A 13,758-nucleotide genomic window follows, 5' to 3' on the forward strand; every position below is an offset into this window, starting at 1 on the left:
TAGCAATGTTGTAAATGTTACTTAGTGTGCTTTTGTGACCCAGAAAATGTAAATGTAATCACGACCTGAATTCTTATTAGCGGTTATAGTTTTTTGTTTGCTTTGAGTATGCCACTCGTTTTTTAATGAGAAATCTGTAAAACAGTGCTACAGAGAATGAAATTTAAGTTTTAATAACATTTTTCTAATTTATTTGGATAGAATGGCAAAATATAACCTTATTGAGTGTATGTTTCCTTTCTCAAACAATATCAATGTCAAATGTGGTAAAAAGAAACAACAACAAAAAAATCAGAACACATGGAAAATGTGTTGAAGCTAAAGGAAAAAAATTGATCTAGGACTGTTGGATTCCATTACTATGCACACATTGTGTCTAATTTGCTGGACACAGTGACACCACAGGATAACAAAAATTTAAATATTTAATGACATTTGACACGACATGTTTTAAATGGGTGCATTTTAAAAATATCCTAATTCTTAACATTAGAGGAAGAAGTCTTTATTTTGTAAATCTATGCACATCCCCTATCTGGCATATGTTGGGAAAAGTATATAATATGGCTTCCAGAAAGACTGTTACCACTATTTGGCCTGTCACACTGTCAAATTGACTTTTTATTCAAACCGCAAAATTACAACAATTAAATTGAAGTTGGTGAAGATGGCTTTAAGCTGTACGATTTCATTAACTCTCTGTCCATGGACACAATGATGTGCATAATCTACACATAGTTGGAGAATGTGCATGCTCTGTTCTGAGTCTGTTTTTACATTAACTATGAAGTAATACTAATTTGAGAAAATTATATAAAGGCTTACAGTCTTCTAAGTGTAGTGTAGTGTATTTAAAGCTTGCCTAAGTTTATGCCAAGAAATAACATGTGTATGTGAATAGTTAACTCTTACCCAACATCTTAACTTCATTAATACAGTCAGTTGGTTTATCAAACCACAGGTGCACTTTCACTGGATCGACCCTTTTCCTGCATCTGTGAAGATGAATTCAATTCAAAGTGCCGCCATGTATTCTGGGTAATAATGAGGAGAGTTTGGTCATTTATTTTTTGTTTGAAACTAGAAAGCAAAGTCAGTAAACTTCACAATAGCTCACGTCTAATTTTCATCCATCTTTAGTATAAACTTGATGGAGATTCCATTCACATTAGTTGTCGGATTTTGGCTAAAATTAGGAATATGGGAGCCAAGCAACATAAAATGTCAGATTTTGATAAACTATTTCTTAACACAAGTCCCAATTTCACAGACCCTCGGCAACCTGTTGTTATTTTTCATTGCATTAAAAAAGTTATGTGTGTTTGCCCTACATTGATTTGGCAGATGAGCATACAGCTGCTTTTACATCCCTGTAAGCTTGTACTTCAAAATTCTAAAATGGGTAACACAATATGACCCACATTGAAAAAAATTAAAACCCCCAAAAACTTTTGGTTATTTATTATCATTTATTTATTATTTTACTGACTCTATTTCCCATAGTATATTAAACATGAACATTGCTGGACTGAATTAAATCAAAATGCTAAAATATTAAATATTTTTATTGTGAGCATTCACTACAACCCATCAAATTCTGGTGAAAATACTGTTCTAAAACCTGTAGTTCTTGCATTGTTATAATGTTGATATGTTCTGTTCTTTTCTGTGTTTACATAGTCATTACAACCCCTTCCCTCTCGTTGATATTTCCCTCTATCCATATGGGACTTTATGTACATCAAATATTAATGTTGTACCAACAGAAATGGCCGCTCCAAAAAAGGGATGACCTACTTCCCACATTTAGCCCCAAAGGAACTGTCTTTGGAAAAACATGAGAGAAGGATGTCTCGCCAACAGGCCTGCTCTTATAAGCTTCACATGAACATGGTTTTTAATCGTACCCTGGTTCAGTCTCCATTTTTTTCCCTCCAGCATTCCACCCAGACTTTCAGGAGGATGGGACAGGAACATTGACTCACTTTAGGAGGATCTCATAAATCATCCTCATCATTTCAGAAATATTGATTTTAAATGGCAAAATCTGGGATATGGTGGAACATTGAATAAGTAAATGATAAAATGTCATATGTCCTTAATAATTAAATGCTAATTACAGTTGCAAACTGAGTAATAGTGTTTGGTTCTTAGAGTGTGTGAACGTAAATACTGATTTTTGAGTAATGGAAAACAACATATGCTTCTATTTTAGTAAAACTTTAAATGAATGTTAACTCAGAAATGCAGTTCATATTTCAGTGTCAGTGATATCACATGATATAGTTGGATTGGGACATGTACTCCAAACTAAAAGTAATCTCGTTCTGTGCTGTGTTTAAACTTGAAATATAGAGGATACACCCCTCTAAAGAATAACTAATGGACCATATAAAACTCTGAAGGATGACATTTTGGTGAACCCCAAGCTCAGATTTTTGACCTGCTTCAGGAGAATGGGACCCACATACAGGGAATTTTGGGACGGAAAGTTTAAAAACCTGCTGAATTAACTTCAATTCAACAGGCAATGGTGGAGGAAGTACTCAAACACTGGACAAAATAACCACATTAACTTTTCTACTTGAGTACAATTAAGAAAGTACTTGCTTTGAAATACACTTAAAGTATTAAAAGTAAAAGTACTTGTCTGTGTATTTCCTAATGCAACGGTCTATAATACCTCAGTATGTTTCTTCAAATTTGACCGAGAAATTTTGAAAGCTCATTAGAGAAGGGAGACCACCTGCAACTGCCTGATTGTTTCTGATTTCTCTCCTGTAATTGATTACATTTAATTTGGGGAAAAAAACAGCAATGTGACTGTAAGTGTACTTTGTTACAGTTATGAGGGAAAAGGGTGACAATGTACATAGTGCAGATATATTCTATGTTCGGACTTTCTACATTGCAAAGAAAGGTAAGAAATGATTGCTTGCAGTTGACAATGTATCTCATATAATCAACTTTGAAAAAAAACTATATAAAATATATATTCCAGCATTTTATATGGCACTTATTTTTTAATAACATGGTTAAAAGGGATATGTTTTATAATTCACAACCCCACAGCAGGGAAGCATACTTACAATATACCACTAAATGGCATATCTTAAGTTTTGTTATACACAGTTTTATAGTTATTGATGTCCATGAAAACACTGAAGCAGTTATTCATTCATTTGATCCAGACTAAATCCACTGAGTTCTAGTATAAACACTACATTTATTTGAGTGATGAATCTTTTTCAACAGTCAAAATCAGAAATAAATTCCCACTCCAGTTGATGACTCTGCAATGTTCTGTGAATAAACCTACAGTAAACACAAGCATAACACTTGGGAAGATAAACAGTAGTGCAGTTAAAAGAGCTGGACGATCAATCATTCATGAATATGCTTCAGTATATATATATATATATATATATATATATATATATATATATATATATATATATTTTTTTTTTTTTTAATTTTTTTTTTTTTTTTTTTTAAAGTAGATACCATACTGAACTACACGACTTAACCCCATCCAGAAAACAAAGCTCAACCTCTGCTCCTCCGACCTCCCTCCACCCCTCTTCTATCAGATGTGCACAAGGCTGAAACTCAACCTGAATTCCTGCAGGCTATGTTTCAACTCTAAACCCCAGTCTTTCCTCTTGTGTGTTTGGGCACTTAACACTTCCTTCCCGGAGGCAACATGGTCATCACTCCGTTTTGCCAAAAGAACAATTTCATCCACAAAACCCTGCCTAAATTACTCTCTCTTATCAAAAGATATTGCCCTTTACGTGTTTGCCACATAGATGCAATGTTTAAAAAAAAAAGAAAAAAAAAGGCCTGGTCTACTGTTGACTAATAATTACACTTTTGTTGTTGTGGTCTGACAAAAATCAAAATACACCAGTATGACACGAGTGATTGATCCCCCAAAGTCTGTGAAATACAGGACTGTTATTCCTAATACAAGTTTAGAGAATTTGGTGTGAAATTGAAAGTTATCAAACAGATATTTTAAGGGTCGATCTTCCCCTAACGTGCTTTACTGGTCTGCGTGATTGCAAGTATCACATTCATTTTCAATAATTAGGTTGTAGGGAATTGGGTAATTAGGGAAGATTGGTTAATTGTTTGTAGCTTGAGAATAGGTACAAAGTGTAAGTGACACCCATGTGAGAAAAGAGGCACAGTTGACAATTCAACACACAGGTGCATATGTGAGCAGAGGAAGGTTGTAGGTAGGCAGACTCAGCAGACTTGTTGACTCTTCAAGGTGAATGTTTACTCCATTTCACATGTAACTTGTCAAAATGAAAGAAAATAAATCTGAAAATGAACTCATGAAAACTCAAACAAAAGGCTTTACCTTGTTCTTTCTTCCCCGACAAGCAAACACCCCCCACGCCTCATGCTACTGAATATATAGGGTGCTCAATTAACACCTCCACTCCTTCAGCCCATACCAGTATTTACTGAGGGATGAAACATACAGTGACCGTAACACCAGGAAATATAAATTAGCATTTACCTCCCTTCCCAAGCTCATTACATTTTCTAAATAACTATCTGAAAGGTACGCATCTCAACAGATTTTACTAACATGGAGTAAACTATCAAACTAAGCATTTCAACAAAAAAGAAAACCCCACCAGTTGGTTTAACCCAGAATGTCAGCAATGACATCACCAACACCATAAAAAACAGGAAATTTGGGGCGGGGCCTCTCTCAAACACTAGACCTGCATGGTGGCTCCGAACAAATGTACAAACAATTGTAAGTATGGACAGAGAAACAAACAATTAAACAATTTCCAAACCTGCAACTTAATAAAGATAACTTAAAACAACTAATTGCTGTGTGTTTGCTACAACTTACATATGCTTTGATGTGAACTGTACTTGCATGTTACACAAATATGGGAACAAAACCAAACTTAACAAAATAAAACTCCAAAGAATGAGAACAAAAAATCAGGCTAAGGAAAGGCTCTGTCAAGGAATCAAATACAATTTCTTGAGCCGCTGTGCCACTGCAGGGAAATTAATTACTGATTCATGCCAACACATAAAATTAACACATGTGGAGCACAGCTTTAGTCTAAAAGTCAAATTTATTCATCCACTATGCTGAATGTTAAAAGACCTACATAAATTCCATTTAAAAAAGTAGAAATAACATGCTTTGCTCAATGATGACATGAAGAAATATGTTTACCATGTGTGTGTGTATATATATATATATATATATATATATATATAATGTATGAATACATCGGTGCACTTCCATACATGTATCATTCTAAATGAACACACTAATTCACTTCTTTGGGCTTTGTGTGTATGTTTCTCAGTGGAGGTGTGACGACCGCTAGAAAATTGAAAGCAAAGGCTGCTAAAGGGAAATATCATTGTGATGAATGAGCTGACGGCGGTTTACAACATGTAACCATGCACTGCCCACTTGGCATCTCTCCAATCTTAGCTATTATCCGACTCTGCGTTCGAGCTGTTTGTTTGTTTGTTTCATTCCCCTGCCCCCCCATTTTGTGCCCCTTCTCTCCTGCAACCGTCCAAGAATCACTACCTTTTCCGTTTTCCAATTTCAGCCGCTTCCTCTGGAGCGAGGTTTGATGAATGTCGCTCACATTAGGGTGACCTCCGAGATAACCCCCCCCCCTCTTCTCTCCCAAGAAAATTCATCAGGCAGAGTCGGCCAGCCCCAGGGATGTGTGATTCAGCACTCAAGGTGAGTGCTTGTCACAGAGGCCTCTGATGGCCAGTTTTTAGGTGAGGAGTGAGAAGGACAGAGATATGCTGTTTATGGAGCATCCCGCAGACTGAGCCTGCATAAACTTGAATCTAAAGCCACACTAATCGATTTTATATATTAACAATGAAAATAATCACGACATGCATTGTAGAGGTGTTGCCTGTCGAAACAAGTCTATCTTCTGATTTCCTACTCTGTTGGCATTTTTTTTGTCTTTTGCCACATTGTTTTGGTTGTTTGGCCAACATCTCTACTGTTTTGTTTCAGTCTTATCAGTGTCAGTGCCGCATGAAAGATTTAAATACACCACCTCTAAATATGTAACTGATTGCTGTCTTTATTCACAGTCAACTTAAAGCAAATAGGCGCCAACAATGCTGACATTCATACTGGTGAATGCAGTACTTTAGGTTATCAAAGCCTGATTTTTGACATTAATGGATCTTTGGGGAATGTATGGAGCAGTTTTTGGGGGGTTGTAAAAGTCATTAAACAGCATTTACAAGATCTAAATTTTACCCTGCCTGCTGCTAGCACTGTTGATTTTTTTTTTATAGTTAGTAATCGTGTTGCTGTGTGTGTGGGGTGGTGTTCATGTGGGTAGGTGTGAGAGCTGAAAGTGGTTTTTAGTGACTTTTTTATATCATTATTTGTGTCTGTTGCTATCAGATGTTCAGTTAAAGAACATGAAGAGAAAAATAAAACCGCTTCATCTTCATAGCCACAACTCGATTACCCTGGATTTCCACTGGATGCGGAACGGCGGCGGAACAGCGGCGCAGCGTGTCGGTTGCATGTTTCGCCGTCCGCCAATCCCCACCGTCTCCGCCACAGTGGTGCGCTGCGGTGCGGCCATGACGTCACGAGGACCCACGAGATCTCGCGAATTCACGTGTGATGGCGATATAAGAGGATGTAGTTTGTGAGAATCACAAACCAACAAGTTATTTCCATCATAAATGATTTGGTGATTTTGGACTTGAATGATCAGCATCTCCTCATCCATGGTGTCAACGGGGTGAACTGGTCGGTGAAAACCTCTGACCTGTTGACTTCAGGGCTGTCTCCGCCCATTATGACGTTTTCAAGGTGTAGCACAGGGGAATATGATCCGCCGTGAGCACGGTATGTTTTATTTTTGTTTCTGTGCTCGACTTCCTGTCCCGCATGACCTGTTTTGCGCTGAATTGCAGTGCGTGTGCTCCGGCGTCCGGCAAAAATAGAAGCCCTGCGTATCTGCTCCGGAGGGCTGCGGAGCTGTGACGGAGCCGTTCGGAGTCAGTGGAAATACACACATTGACTTTATCGGCTCCGTCGCCGTTTCGCAGCCGTTCCGCATCCAGTGGAAATCAGGGGTTAGACTCTAGAGATCTGGATCCTAAGCAGCCATTTTCTCTCACTGTGTGGTATTACTTTGTTGGCAGAAAAATAGCCAAAAACCAAACAGGCTTGTTTCACAGCAGACATTTTGACTTGTCACAGTGGGAAAGGCCCATGTGGTCCTGATAACATAACAAATGGCTCTGTTTTGGTAAAGAGACTCTGTAATTAATGTCAATATTTATAACTGTGCTTTTCCTGTGCTGAAATGTCAGAATGTCTACTATAAAAAAGGCCTTTAGAGTAATACTTGAACTGCTGCCTTGAACAAATGGTAAAGATAAATGCCAAGACATGCTTGCTGTGTAAACTTGATTCATCTGACCGGTAAAAGTGTACATTTTTTCTTTGAAAACTTAAGATTTGGGTGCGAAAGCCATCTACGGGTGTGCACATTCCACACTTTTGTTTTCTGAATTTAAATCCATCCAAGACGACTATCTCCCCCTTTACATTTAGACACAATAAGATTTGAAATGTCAGCAGTTTGTCACTGTTATAATTAAATTACACATTTGGTGCACAGCACAGTTTCTGCTCTAGCCATAAAAGGCCAATATAACTGCGACTTCACATCTCACCTTTACTAGAGAGCTGTTTGGAGCAGCAAAACACCATGTGGGAGCAGAGACACCACTAACACAGGTATTGACCTATGACACAACAGCAATAAGATCAGCAACCACCTCATCACCTTCCAAAATCCACTGAATACATTTTTTGAACCCAGGAAGCAATCCAAGACCTCAGCCTTGGTGCCTTTTATTGTAGGCCTCAAGTCCAAGTCACCAAATGAGTAGGAAAATAAGAAAAAACAAGAAGTCATGACAGTCTGAAATTTACTCCGTGTCTGATGAAGAAATCATATAACAATATTTTATACCTAGTTGGCATCTATTCTGTTTTTTTGGAGTGCAATATACCAATGTGACTGAAGCCACTCAATATTACTGATCACCAAGAGGTCCCAATCACAACGCTGGAGCTGGTTTGTGACCACAGCGTTTCTGGCCATGTGTTGGATTGTTGATCACAGATCCAGGGCACAATTGATGAACTACTGTTGAATTAAACACAGCCTCGAGGTTAGCCTTTGACCAGCGCCATCTTGGCTATTTTGCAACCAGATGTGGGAGCGGGGGGTGAGTCTGATTGAGATAACATCCACTGCAAGCCCACTTACACTCGTAATCATGCACTAATTGGAATGTACGACCTGTCAATCTTGCTGAATCCATGCTCCAATGTATATGCTGCTTTATCGTCTATTTTACTCCAAATAGGACAACAATTTTCTAAATGGACATCATGAAGTATGGAAGAAGTCTTGAAACTAAAGATTGGGACCATAGACTCCTTAGGAAGATGTTTACTGATGCTATAAATCAAGACAAGCATTTTTATCATTGAATTTTTGTAACCAGTGGAATCGCCCTCTGCTGGTGATTCAGGAGAATACAGGCTTCAGGCATATCCGCATTGGCTTCATTTTTCAGATTAGGTGACTACGACCATTTTTATACACAGTCTGTGAATACCCCACAGCTGAACTGAATGGATTCATGTAAATGCCAATACATTAGATTTAATGTGTCATGTTAAATGATACATTCCAGTTCAATTGCTTTATTTCACCACTTAATGCTACCCTGGAAACAAGGCCAAGTATGCATCTTATGTTAATCTGCCCCTGCAGATGATTCTGGCCCCATCGTTCAGAATGATTTCCATCTGTCATGAAAAGAAAGTCTGGCCAGTCAAACCAATTTATTTAAAAATGGGGCAGATTCTATATACCATGACTGAAGCATGTTCATTAACAACCAAGATAGCCTCCTGATATGGAGATGTCTGCTATATTTGCATTTGCAACATTTCTGAACAAGCTAGATGATTTTATATCCTCCCAAAAAATAACAAACAACTGCAGGGTTAAGAACTTCCAGACATTGTTCTGCAGTGTGCTATGATATGTTTAGTTGCTTTGATAAGTTGTGGGGGTTTTTCAAATGCTTCCAGAGGCAATTTTGGTCTTTGACCCTTGGTAACGGCCCTTGGAAATCAAAAATAAACTGTGGTCCGCTTGCAAATGTGAAATTGGTCTGGTGATGCTCTGGTGGGGATGTTAAATCTGGTATGGCATTTGCACAAGAACATGTCAATGGTATTTATTGCTCTAATGCTGGTTTGCCTTAATCACAGATGCCCGCTTTAAACATTCCAAATAAAATGTCCCTCTTGCTCACACACACACACACACACTCACAAGTTGGTATCACTTAAAATAAACAGGCCACCTCACTGCACACTTTGCAGCTTTTCCCAAGTGTTACCAATAGTTACAACACATCATTTGTCCCTGCAGCTACCAAGTTATTAAAATGTATTTTATATGAACTTCTGCGCTGCCCACATAACAAGATGATATTGCATTAATTGTATTGCCTTGATTGCCTGGGATATCAAAAGAGCTTATGAGTGCTGTATACTTACCCAACTCTTTTCTATTTACGAATCCTTTTCTAAAAGAACACTTTCAAAGTAGTTAAGTTGTTATGGCTGGAGGTGGATTTCCGACCACAAATGCAGAAACAGGTTGAGGGGGAAGAAGTGAACGGGTTTATTGTAATTGAAGGTGGAGCAGAGGCGGGCAGATAAGTGGAGGCACACAATGGCTACGGTGTTGGTTCCGATGGGGGTTGATCATGGTGTGGAGCTAGTAACAGGCAGGGGCGTGAAACCAGCAGGAAATGCTGGTTGGGTGGGTAAGCGCGGTTGGATCCAATCCACAACACTTCTGGAGAAGGGAGAATAAAAGAGTAGTTAGATCTTAACTTCAGTACTCACACAAAACCAAAACACACACACGGAAAAAAACAGCCCAGTTGTAACATAAGTCTCTCAGTCCATATTAATCTGTGCATTTGATTAGCATTAAGAATATCACTGGGAAACAGACCCCCTCCGAAAAAGTTTCTAGTATCGGAAGGCTTTATTATGGAAGCATTTCGAGAATGAAGTTAAAATCTTGAGAATAAAATTGAAATGTTGAGAATAAAGTTGGAATACTATTTCGAGAATAAAGACAAATTGTGACCCGGAAGCGCTTTTCAGCAGCACCAAACAACGGGATGTTGATGTTTTGCTAACAAGTGTGCTAGCTAACGCTAACTGCTAACCAAGTTGATTGGAAGTAACGATGTTGGACAACAGGGGTTTGCACATGAACGTCAACATGCGTCCTGACACGATACGTTTGTGCAGTTACCGAAGCTAGCATTGCTTTGCTAATGTCAGTTAAATGTGGATTTGTTACAGCTAGCTGAACTGGTACCACAACACGGTTGTTTAGGGCTATTCTGACTTTAACCTTGACATTTCAACTTTTTTCTCGACATTTGACTATTCTCGAAATGTTAAATAAATTTAAAAAAATCTTCCCTCTCATTTTTTTCCCTTATGCCTGGCCCTAATACTCTTCCATACTTTATGGTTAACTGGAATGTTATTGATTTTCTTTTTTTTTATGTCTGCAGAAAACAATCAATGTATCAATGTATGTACAGTAGTTAAAAGTCCCCAAGGTAACAGAGAGTTGTCCTCTTATTCACTCTCACAGGTTTTCGCCTCATGCTATATAAATGTTATTTTCAAAGAGTTCCTTATGACACAGATTCGATCCTGTGCTGCAGAATTAAGTCAGCCACTGTTGTGATAAGGATTATGTGCTTAAAGTAAAAAATTTAAATAAAAAAAATTACCCACTCACCATCCACTGGAACAGTCCAATTGAACATGAAAATGAATAGTGCAAGAGGTGAATGGAAATTTCATTACAGAAGAACGTTACAGACCCTCACACTCAGGTCAGTAGCATATAATAACTGAACTGCAAGATGACCTTAATTAGTGAATTATTTTTTTTTTCATGCCTGCATATCTAAGTGTGTAAATTTTAGCATAGTATTTGCATGTAATCTCACCAAAGAAAGGGGTGTTGGTGTTTTCCTTCGATATTAATTTAGCTCTTTCTTCCCCATCTCTGAGGTTAAATAGCAACAGGCCAATCCGAAGACAACACCAATCTGCTTTCCATCATGGTATTCTTTACCTCATCCTTGTTAATCATTTTCTTATATAAGTCCAGTTTACAGTAGACTGTTAGACACGTTAAACACCTTCCTTAGATAACTGCCATGCAGACACTTTTTATTGATGTATTTAAATAAAAATGTACTGTATTTGGACATTTTTCCAAAATGTAAACTCTTAGACTCTGCTGGGTTATGGAGCTCAACACCTATTACTATTGGGAGAAGTGCTGTATCTGATGGCTACACTGATAGACATGGTCAAAGTAAATGAAAAATATTCAATGTTGAAAAAAAATCCAGCTAACCCTAATGTTATGTTGTAGTATATAAAAAGTCAAAGTGAAGCCAAATCATAATAGAGGTATAATACCAGGGCAATTTTCATCTAGAGCAGGTCTAGACCATATTCTTTATAATACTATTTACTGAGACCCAGCATTCCCCCATGCATGATCAAGCATATAGCAACAGTGGTGCGTCAAAACTCTATTTTAACAGGTAGAGACCCAGAGCAGGTATCAGGAGTGTGTTAAGAGGAAAGACAGAATATTATATTACAACGTTGAAAGTTCCACATATAGATAAAAGAGATTACTATTAATAATGTTAATAATAATATTCGGAGACAGATATATAAACACCTGCCAAAGTAGGGGTGGAAACAATAGTTTGAAAGGTGAAAACAATACCAGCCACACACTGTTGCAGCAGGCAATAAAGCTTATAATAATAATAATTAGACTAATAATAATAATTTTTGCATTAGGTGTTGAGCAGAGAGATCCAGTCTCTTCAACGCCAGAGGCAGAAATGCCTGCTCAAAGCAACAGGAGGACAGAAAACGCAAAACTACAGGACAGAGAAGATGCAGAGTTAGTAACATGCATTAATGGAATATGAACACATGTGAATGGAGAGTTAGAGAAGAGAAGAGAAAAGCTCTGTGCATTATGGGAAATCCCCCAGCAGTCTAGGCCTATAGCAGTTTAACTAGAGGATGGTTCAAGGCAAGCCTGAGCCTCCCCACACTATAAATCTGAATCAAAAAGGAAAAGTTTTAAGCAGACTCTTAAAGATTTATTCGATTATTAATCTTTTTATTATTATATTGTTCTTATTTAGGAGATTAAGAGGAAAAATACATATGTGAGTAATTTACTGATTACATACAATTGCATGATAATTACATGATCAAATAGTTTTGAATAAAAGATAACTCACTGTCCTAGTTTCAACCTACTTATAACACACATCATACAAAGTCATGACTTGCAAACAGCATCTTAGAGATACTTGGAAGTTTACCCAAGCTCCTCTTCAAATGCTGCCATCAAAATATGTTGTGATATCTGCACTTACTTAATGTCTAGGCTCTTACTCGACCCCGGATTATCCCATGTCAAGGGAGGTTTTAAAAAGTGTGCATCAATTTCACTAAGCTGGAGAAACCGTATTGTGTGAATCTGACTTCATGTCAGCACTGTGTTTTTTTTGTCAGTGCATTGCAGTCAGGAAAAGCTTGTTTCATGTGTCATTCACCCGCGCCATATCATGCTGGGTGGTGAATGTGGGAAGTTTGCTTTGCCCTGTTAGAGCCCGCTAACCATGCCAAGAGAAAAAGTACCATATATACCTTAACAGCACTATTGAGAGGTTTTGTTCATATAATAATGAAAACCTTATAAAAACAGCCAACAATAAAAAAGTTATACATTAGTTGATAATTCAGTAATGCAAGATGCATACACATCTCTGTCTCTGTCACTAATGAGGAACCTATCCTCATTGGTCACCTCTGTCCGACAGAGGTGACGGTCTCTTTTAATAGTAGTGGCCAGAAAGTCATCTATCTGAAAAAACCTGCCTGAAAAAATGTAATGGTGTTTAACTGTTTATATTACCAAACATTAAAGTGCCACCAAGGTGAACATCTTACTGATGAATGTGAATGAGTTGCCGAACTGAAATGAACAATCTATTAATCGACATAGAATGAATCAAACTAAATTCCAAACATTTATTGGTTGCTTTTGAAACACTGAATAACAATTTGATTATTTTACTTTTTATTGATCCATTGATTAATCAGGAACATTATAGATTATGAAGATAAAATAACTTAAAAATATTATTGTTAGTCACAGCCTCATGGTTCATGAATGTGATTAATTCCAAAAGCTGCATGAAGAGCAGCTATAATATTTTTTGAAACAACAGTGGAAAGATGAATCCTGAAACAAAAACCGAAACACAACCCTGATATGTGTTTGGCTTAGTAAGGAGCGACTTCACAAAAACTGACAAAACGGATCAGTTGAAGTCCAGTGAAACTTTCAGTAGCAAAAGTAAATAGATTTTCAGTTCACGATGTTCATATGCTTAACAAACATTACTTATATAACACATGCATGTGTTTTTGTGCCTATGTGTGTAAGGTTTTTCAGGTGGGCGGCACATGCAGAGAAGTGAAGTTTTTCGCTGTCGGTATGGGTACATGCTAGTGTGAATACA

Source organism: Scophthalmus maximus, chromosome 4 (genome assembly GCF_022379125.1).
Source record: "Scophthalmus maximus strain ysfricsl-2021 chromosome 4, ASM2237912v1, whole genome shotgun sequence".
Lineage (NCBI taxonomy): Eukaryota > Metazoa > Chordata > Actinopteri > Pleuronectiformes > Scophthalmidae > Scophthalmus > Scophthalmus maximus.